General features: G+C 39.8%; 1 protein-coding gene across 3 annotated transcripts in view; it reads left to right on the top strand.

The window, feature by feature from the left end:
* Nucleotides 1–384: 384 nt before the first annotated feature.
* PCNX4 (pecanex 4) overlaps nt 385–8,702 on the top strand; it is a 42,200-nt gene continuing 33,882 nt past the window's right edge. Inside the window, exon 1 of one of the 3 annotated variants that reach the window (XM_019644581.1) lies at nt 385–1,239. The gene's annotated coding sequence lies outside the window, so the exon portion shown is untranslated. Of the gene's footprint in view, nt 1,613–8,702 lie in introns of all 3 variants that reach the window. The other 2 variants (XM_019644572.1, XM_019644562.1) reach the window with 2 other exon arrangements.

Here is an 8,702-nt window from a genome sequence, read left to right as displayed (position 1 = left end):
GTGCTCTTAACAGCAAGGTTGCCAGTTCAACTCCCACATGGAAGAAAAAAAAAAAGTTCCACCTCTAAATTGTGCCCCTGAAGACAAGTATATGTACATCACTGATACTGCACGTGGGTTTTCTTCCACATGCTTTCAATAAATTACATTTTTCCTCTGGCTAGAGTTGTAGCTTCTTTTTTATAAGCCTTGGGTTTCTTTTAATATTAACACAAACGTTTTTCCCATTATGGCTTGAAAACCTAAATGCTTAAGAACTAAGCCATCATTTTCAGTAAAGCCAGGAAAAAAAAAAAAAGACCACACATATAATTTTAAGATAAGGAGAGCCAAAGGAGACAGTCCTCAAGCCACTCAGAAGTCCCAAGCATGCAGAATTGCTAAGGTTATCAATTGCAAGGGGAAAACGCCGGCACCTTGATGCTAATTGGCTTCCAAGTTCCCTTATAGGAACCTCTAAATCATTTGAGACCAATTTAAAGGTCTCAGGGGATGCACTGTGTCCCTCCGACAGGTAATCTGGAAGGTGTCCAGAACCTGGGCAGAAATGAAACTTCACGGAAAACGGAGGTGGTAGGAACAGGGCATATGGTTAACTTTTAAACTAGCAAAACTGGGGACTTTATGGGTGGACACCCTGTGAAGATTCCCAGATCTGAAATTAATGCTAATAACAATCCGCCACTTTTCTTTTTCCAGTTGAACACGGGCACTTCCCTGTATTTTATTAATGAACAGACATCTTGGTAACATGTTTCAGTGATAGACATTTTGGTTCCTTGTATTTAAATATGCAGTCACAAATCCACCCATTGGGGAAAAATGCAATAAGGGGGCTTTAGCGTGCACGTAAATGCAGTTCCGAATCTCCCAAGCTGAAGAGGACGTATGAAGTATCACTTAAAGATATTTATTATCGGTGTGTTGGGTGGCAACGGCTACACTGCGGGTGTGGTTAATGAAGATCGCAGGACCCTGGGTGGTTGGAGTCGCACAACACCGCCCTCCCCGCGGTCAGGCCACCAGGGACCAGACGCTCACAAGATGGCGACCGCGCGTCTATCTGCACGCGAGCACTACCCTGCCGAGGAACGTCACATCACCAAGGCAACGACGCTCTTGCGTAAGGGTGCGGCCCGGGTGAAAGTTCAGGACTAGGTCTGCGAATCTCTTGCCTGCTGCCGCGTCTGGGCCCAAGGCGAGGCCGGCGCGTGAGCGACTCCCACAGCTCCCCGCAAGGCAAGTGTTGGTCCAGGGATGGAGAGAATGGAGCGCGTCTCTTGTCCCGATCCGCCCCGCCTGGCCGGCCGGAAGGGAAGCACCCAGATGTGAGCGGAGGCCGAGGGGCGTGGCGAGCTGGGCGCCCGGCCCGCCCCCGAGCGCGCGCTTAATTCCGCGCCTGGTGGCGCCAGCCGGAGTTGACGTTAGCCATAGAAACGCGGAGAGTACCTGGGCACGATCGAGGTGAGCTGGTTGCCCGGCCGCCACAGCTTCTCTGCCTCCACGCCCGGACCGCAGGCAGCCTCCTTGCCGGAGCGCCCAACCCGGGTTTACCTGCAAAAATGCAGTTCCCGGGATGCCTTCGTATTGTCTCTTCCTCGGGTGGCTCGAGGTACGTTTGATCCCCGACACTCACCCGGGGACTTCTTGGTCGCTTTAACTTCCAAGACTATTCAGAGCCACGTTGCTCTTGCAGTTTTAATTGCGACAGATTTATCGTTCTTCGTTATAAAACCTTTATGTGCGATTATTGCACATTCTAAGTGGTAAGATGAACTCAAGTCGCCAGAGGCATCAATCCGATGTGATTTAAATTTTATTTGGAAAGACTATTTTAGCCTGTTGGCTTACAGTATTTTGTTTCTAAGAGACGCTTGTGAAATGGAAAATGTCCTTTTGAGTCTTGACTTAGGGGTGCCGCCTTGTTAGCCCAATAAAATTCACATACTATGCCTCTTAGTACATACAGTACTTTTCCTCTCCTTATCTCCAGCTAAACCACTTTTGCCCCGAATTGGTCAACTCATGGCCCTGTGAATATGAATTACTCTTTATCCACTGATCTGCCCACTCTCACCACAATTCTGTCAAGAATAAGCGTTTACTTCCATGAAGTCTACTCTGTCAGAAATTATTTATCAGACCTCTGAATTTATTATCTGCCCCATTATTATTTTTCTCTTGTTCAGCTGTATAATATTAGGTGTTTGTTTTTGGTTCTCATTCCTGCAGTTAGAACAAAGACCATCCTTTATATTACTCGGTATCCTCTGCCACCCATACTAAATCCCCAAAGCTTTATTATAGCATCCAGAGCCAGATTCAAAGTTTAGATATTGCCATCAAAGTAACTTACATTTGGGGGGGCATATGTCAGCTACTCTTAAATTTCCTACTTATAAAGAGCTGCCTACTAGTTATTAACTGCCACAGAAAATACCAGACCAGATTGGGACCTTTTCTGTTTTGTAATACTAATATAAGATAATACTGAATGTCAACTGTAATTGAAAAATTAAAAATAAAAAAGAATATTATTGAGATATAATTCATGTTCCATACAGTTCACCCATTAAAAGTATACAATTCAGGGGTTTTGAGTATAGTCACAGAACTGTGCAACCCTTACTACCTGTACAGTCAATTTTAGAACATTTTCATCACCCCGAAAAGAAGCCCTGTACCTTTTAACAATCACTCCCCCCTGCTCTCCCATTGTCACTGTCCCCTCCAGCCATAGGCAAACACAAATCTATTTTTTGCCTTTATAGATTCGCTTGTTGGAGATTTGTATAAATGGAATACAGTATGTGGCCTTTTGTGATTGGCTTCCTCCACTTAGCATTCTGTTTTCAAGGTTTATCCCGTGTTGTCACTTGTATCTGTACTTCACTCTTGTTTATAGCCTAATGATCTTACATTGTATGAATATGCCATATTTTATTTCATTCTTTGGTGGACATTTGGGTTGTTTATATTTTTTAGCTATAAATAATATTTCTGCTATGAAAGTTCATGTACAAAATTTTGTATAGACTTATGTTTTCATTTCTCTTGGGTAAATACCTAGGAATGGAATTGCTAAGTCATATGGTCACTATGTTTAGCCTCTTGAGGAACTGCCAGACTGTTTTCCAAAGCAGCTGCACCATTTTACATTCCCACTTGAGGGTTCTAATTTCTCCACAACCTCACCAATGCTTTTTATTGTCTACTTGATAGCCAGTCAAGTGGATTGAAGTGGTATCTCCTTGTGGTTTAGATCTGCATTTCCCTAATGAGTAATGACATTGAGTACCATCTCGTGTGCTTATTGGCCATTTGTATATTATCTTTGAAGAAACGTTTATTCAGATCCTTTGCCCAGTTTTAAATTGAGTTATTTGTTTTTTTTCATTATTGAGTTGTAAGAGTTCTTTATATAGTCCAGATAAAAGTCCTTTACATATATGATTTGCAAAAATTTTCTCCCATTCTGTGGGTTGTTTTTCACTTTTTTGACTGTGAGAACCTTTTCTTTTAGACACTTCCCCACTTGTGTTTCTTTATCTCTTATCAAGGATCCCTATATGCCAGTCCCTTCATACTGGCTTAGCTAACAAAAGTTTAGCTAAGAATTTTGTTCTTAAGAAAAAGTTTAGCCAAGAATGTCATTTTGACATTCTGTAGATTCCTTTCAGGCCCACCTTTCCCTGAAAACCCTTTCTCTTAGTCTTCTGTTTCTCTATCCTCAAAATAAAACTATCTTTCATTTAGCAATAGTTTGGTGTGATTGAGAAACCCAATCTGCCACCAACTGACATTGTATATTGGTTAAATCACTTAATATTACCGGTTCTCCATTTTCTTTTCTGTAAAATAAATTGATTTATTTCTGGTAATTCATGTGAGTGGTATTCAGTTTATTCATCTAATACTTGATTTTGAAAGAAAAGAATGTTAACCCATTTAAACTTATAATGGGTAAGATGTTTGAGGTGTGAGAAGGGTAGAGTGAGACAGGAGTAGAAGTATTGGCTGGCCCTGCTGTACATTTATCATGCTCTGATGTGAACTTTGGCTGTTCCCTACCATCTTAGTTTTCTGTAAATAATGGAATGCTATCAATTCATATTCTAGTGTTGTACATTTCCAAAGGGTGAATCCTAGAGCCAACTCATCATTCCACCTCTGAAGCATTGCCAATGCCTGCAATAAATAGATCCTTTGAGCTATCACCCTTCCTATCTAATGATAATTTTCTCTACAAACCAATTCCTTTGAATATACAGAAAACTCTGAGATTCAAAGACCCTCCAAAATCTTGAATTTGAATAAATAATTTTGTAGACCCAAAGAGATGTTGATGTGCTTGTTCTTTTCTGTTTAAGAATCTTTTTAGGTGGTTGGGCAGATTTTCTTTCATTGGTGGGGGAAGGACAGTGCTTACTACATAATTGATAAACTGTAACATGAAATGTATTTTTCATATTTAAGACCAAATGTCTTTCAAAAGGCCCTTCAAGAATTAGCTGTTTGTCCATGGCATGCATTGAAATTAAGATTCCATAGAGTACTTTCGGAATCACAGAGGTAGCTATTAATATCTTTGCATCTCTAGATTCATACTATTACCCTCAACATTTAGCTCTTGGCTATCAAAAAAGTTCATATGTGCATACTTTTTAGAATTGCTCTGATAGTAACTGGTGACTTTTATCCAGAGCAACTGAGAATTAAGTTTCATATCTTGCTTTTTGAGTGCTTAGCTGTTGGCCATTTGTTTCTTTTCTAGACATGAAGTTTTTTGTTTTCCAAACTGGTAAAGGTAGTGATGCTTGGAAAACATATATACATGTAATGAATATTCTCAGAGATATAGACCATATTCATGAAACAATAAGATTCTATAAAAAGGAACATCCGGGGATTAAAGAAGTGCTCTTAGAAATTTAAAATATGAAAGAAAAGGTTTAATAAAATTTGACAAATATATTCAACAATATTAAGCTTCCTGAAAGTACAACAAAAATACAGTTGAGGCACAATGCAGAAGTGCTCAGTAAATATGTTTGGATTCAATATAACCTCACATCTCTTAGGATGGCTAATATATAATATATATACACACACCACACACACATATATGTAGGGTTGTTGGAAAAGTCATGACGCATGTTTGCGACAGATGGCACTAGTTTATTTTTGGAAGTACTAGAGTCATTCGCATCTATGTTATTGCTATGTTATTTGAGAGCTAACAGCTCTAGCTTCACTCTAAAAAAAAATTGAGCGATTTGGTTGAGTTTTGGAGATTTTACAACAGTTAAAGATGGAAGACCAAATTGTGCATTTTTGCCATATTTTACTGTTTTACTTCCATAAAGAGAAGAATGCGCATCAAGCTTGTGAAAATTTGCATAAAGTTTACAGTGACAATGCTCTATAAGAACATCAGTGCCAACGATGGTTCACGAAATTCTATCCTGGTGATTTTTATCTCAATGATGCTCCTTGGTCAGGGAGGCCCATCGAGGTTGATGACGACAAAATAAAGGCATTGATCAAGTCAAACCCACGTTACATGACACGAGAGATGGCAGGAGTATTGAACATTCATCATTCAAGAGTTCACAACCACCTGAAGAAGCTGGGATACATAAGCACACTCGATATTTGGGTCCTGCATGAGCTCAAAGAAGGTCATTTGACGGCGAGTATAAACATCTGCAATATGCTCATTAAATGTGAGGAAGACAATCCTTTTTTTGAAGCGACTGATAACTGGTAATGAGAAGTGGATTGTTTACAATAATGGTGTGCAAACGGTCTTGGTCCCACCTTGATGATTCACCTCAAACGACATCGAAAGCAGACATTCATCAGAGGCAAGGATGGGAATAACCCTGCAGAAAACGGAGATGCCAAAACAGACCAGGCACAGAAAGCTGAAGGTGCTGGAGATGCCAAGTGAAGTGTGTGCATTTTTTATAACTGTGTACTTCTGGTGACTGTACAGTTTGAAATACTATTTTTTTATCAAGTTTTATAAAAATGCAGAATTTTGTTTTACTTTTTTTTTAAGCTATGTTGTTAGCACACAGAACACTTCATTGTTGTTTTTTGGGGAAGGACATATATTATTAATAGAACGTCTCCAAAGCTGGATTGACATGGGGAAAAACACCTTTTCCCCTCTAGTTTTGAGAGACTTCCTCTTGGTTCCTGGGAGGAGGGATCCCTTGATGTTCATACACATTAGCCACCTTGGCACAAACACCTTGTGGAGTGGAAAAACTCAAATTTGTTTTTATGTCCTCTTCTCTCTCTCCACCTTAAGCATAGACTTGACTCCCTTAAATCCAGAGACCTGTTGGGATCTGACCCAGAAAAATTGGTTACCAGTATGTCAGGCAATCCGGACTTGATAGTGTCACCATTGAGATGGCATCCCTCAGAAGAGCAGCAGTTCCATTTTTAGATTATGGACCTACAGATTGATAATTCTGCCATTTTCATTTCATTTCCTGAAAGTCAGGGTCGGCTTGTGAAAAGTTGTTAAACAACAATGCTTAATGTGAAATGTCAGCCCTCACTCTAAACTTTACCTGTTCAGAGTATCAAATGAAAACTTCATTGGGTTTTTATAGTGGCTTTCTGATTTTGGTAGTCCATTGAAGAAGGGAGTGTGAAAGTTGTTGTATACTGTTAACGATTGCCCATGTCCTGCCTGAAATACCATGGTTGTTTATGAAAAGTATCTTTAATAAAGCTGGATACAGTTTGGCTTGGAAGAAAACAAAAACAAAAAAACAACCAAAAAAACAACTCCTTGCGTGGTATAACGTTCATTTCAGATGAGGCTGAAAATCAGCACCTTGTTCAGTTTTTGCAAATAAAGACAGGTCCTTCTATGATCGAGAAATTAAAAAGCTCACTGAAAGATGGCAAAAGGTTATCGAACAAAATGGGCAATATATCATTGATTGATCTTTGTTCTTTATATAAATAAATAACCTTTGAAAACCATAGACAAAATACATCATGACTTTTTTTTTCTGACAACCCCATATATATATTTTATAAAAAGATAACTGTTGGCGAGGATGTGGAGAAATTGGAGCCCTTGTGTGCTGGTGGTAGAAATGCAAAATGGTGCATCTGCTATGGAAAACAGTAAGGAGGGTCCTCAAAAAATTAAAAATAGAACTATCACATGATTCAACAATTCCACTTCTGGGTATTTATCCAAAAGAATGGAAATCATTATCTCAAAGAGATATTTGCAACCCCATGTCCATGCAGCATTATTCATAATAGCCAAAAACTAGAAGTAAACAAGTGTCCATCAACAGATGAATGGATAGGAGGGGTCTGGTCAAGATGGCAGAGTAAGTAAACACTGTGCTTACCTCCTCTCACAACTACATCAAAATTACAATGAAACTATAGAACAGCCATTATTGAAAATCACCTGAAGTCTAGCTGAACTGAAGCCCTACTGGGGTGAATCCCACTCCATGGGGTAAGCCCACACACAGCAGCCTGTTAGTTGTGGACATGGTCAAACACCACAGCCAGTCAGCCTGAGGGTCAGCTCCTCCCATTGACATGCAAACAGCAACCAAGGCTTAATTACAACAGGAGGGCACACACAGCCCACACAAGGGACACATGTGGAACACCCAGTTCAGGTGACCAGGGAGACTGGGCCACTGGGACCCCCAGGACACCTACTACATAAGGCCAATCTACTAAGACCGGGCTACATAGAAGCCCTACCTAATACATAAGAACAAACAGGGAGGCAGCCAAAATGGGGAGACAAAGAAATATGTCCCAAATGAACAGAACAAAGATCCAGAAAAAAAACTAAAAATGGAGACAAGCAATCTACCAGACTCAGAGTTCAAAACACCGGTTGTAAGAATACTCATTGATCTCAAGGAGAACTTCAACAAAATGATAGGAAACATAAAAATGGAGGTAGAAAACACTGAAAAGAACCGGACAGAAATAAAGAATACAATCACTGAAATGAAGAATATATTAGAGGACATCAACAGTAGATTAGATGAAGCCAAGAATCAAATAAGCAATTTAAAAGATAAGGTAGCAGAAAACACCCAAACAGAACAGCAGAAAGAAAAAAGAATCCAAAACAATGAGAATAGTTTAAGGTGCTCTGGGACAATATCAAGCATATCAATATTCACATCATATAGGGGTACGAGAAAGAGAAGAGAGAGGACAAGGAATTGAAAACCTATTTGAAGAAATAATGATGGAACACTTCCCTAACCTGGCAAAGGAAATAAACATACAAGCCTAGAAAGCACACACAGTCCCAAAGAAGATGAACCCAAAGAGGCCACACCAAGACACATCATAATTGAAATGCCAAAGGTTAAAGACAAAGAATCTTAAAAGCAGCTAGAGAAAAGCAGTTTACCTACAAGGGAGCTCCCATAAGATTGTCAGCTGATTTCTTAACAGAAACTTTGCAGAAGGGATTGGTATGAAATATTCAACGTGATGAAAAGCAAGGACCCACAACCAAGGGGTGCTCTACCCAGCAAGGCTATCATTTAAAATCAAAGGACAGATAAAGAGCTTCCCAGACAAGAAAAAGCTTAAGGAGTTCATCACCACCAAACCAGAATTACAAGGAATCTTAGAGGGACTCATTTAAGATTGGGGGGGGGGTATGAAAAAATATGAAT

This window comes from Hipposideros armiger, unplaced genomic scaffold (genome assembly GCF_001890085.2).
Source record: "Hipposideros armiger isolate ML-2016 unplaced genomic scaffold, ASM189008v1 scaffold_5, whole genome shotgun sequence".
NCBI lineage: Eukaryota > Metazoa > Chordata > Mammalia > Chiroptera > Hipposideridae > Hipposideros > Hipposideros armiger.
Note: the sequence above shows the minus strand (reverse complement) of the source record. Positions and strands in the feature narration are given on the sequence as shown.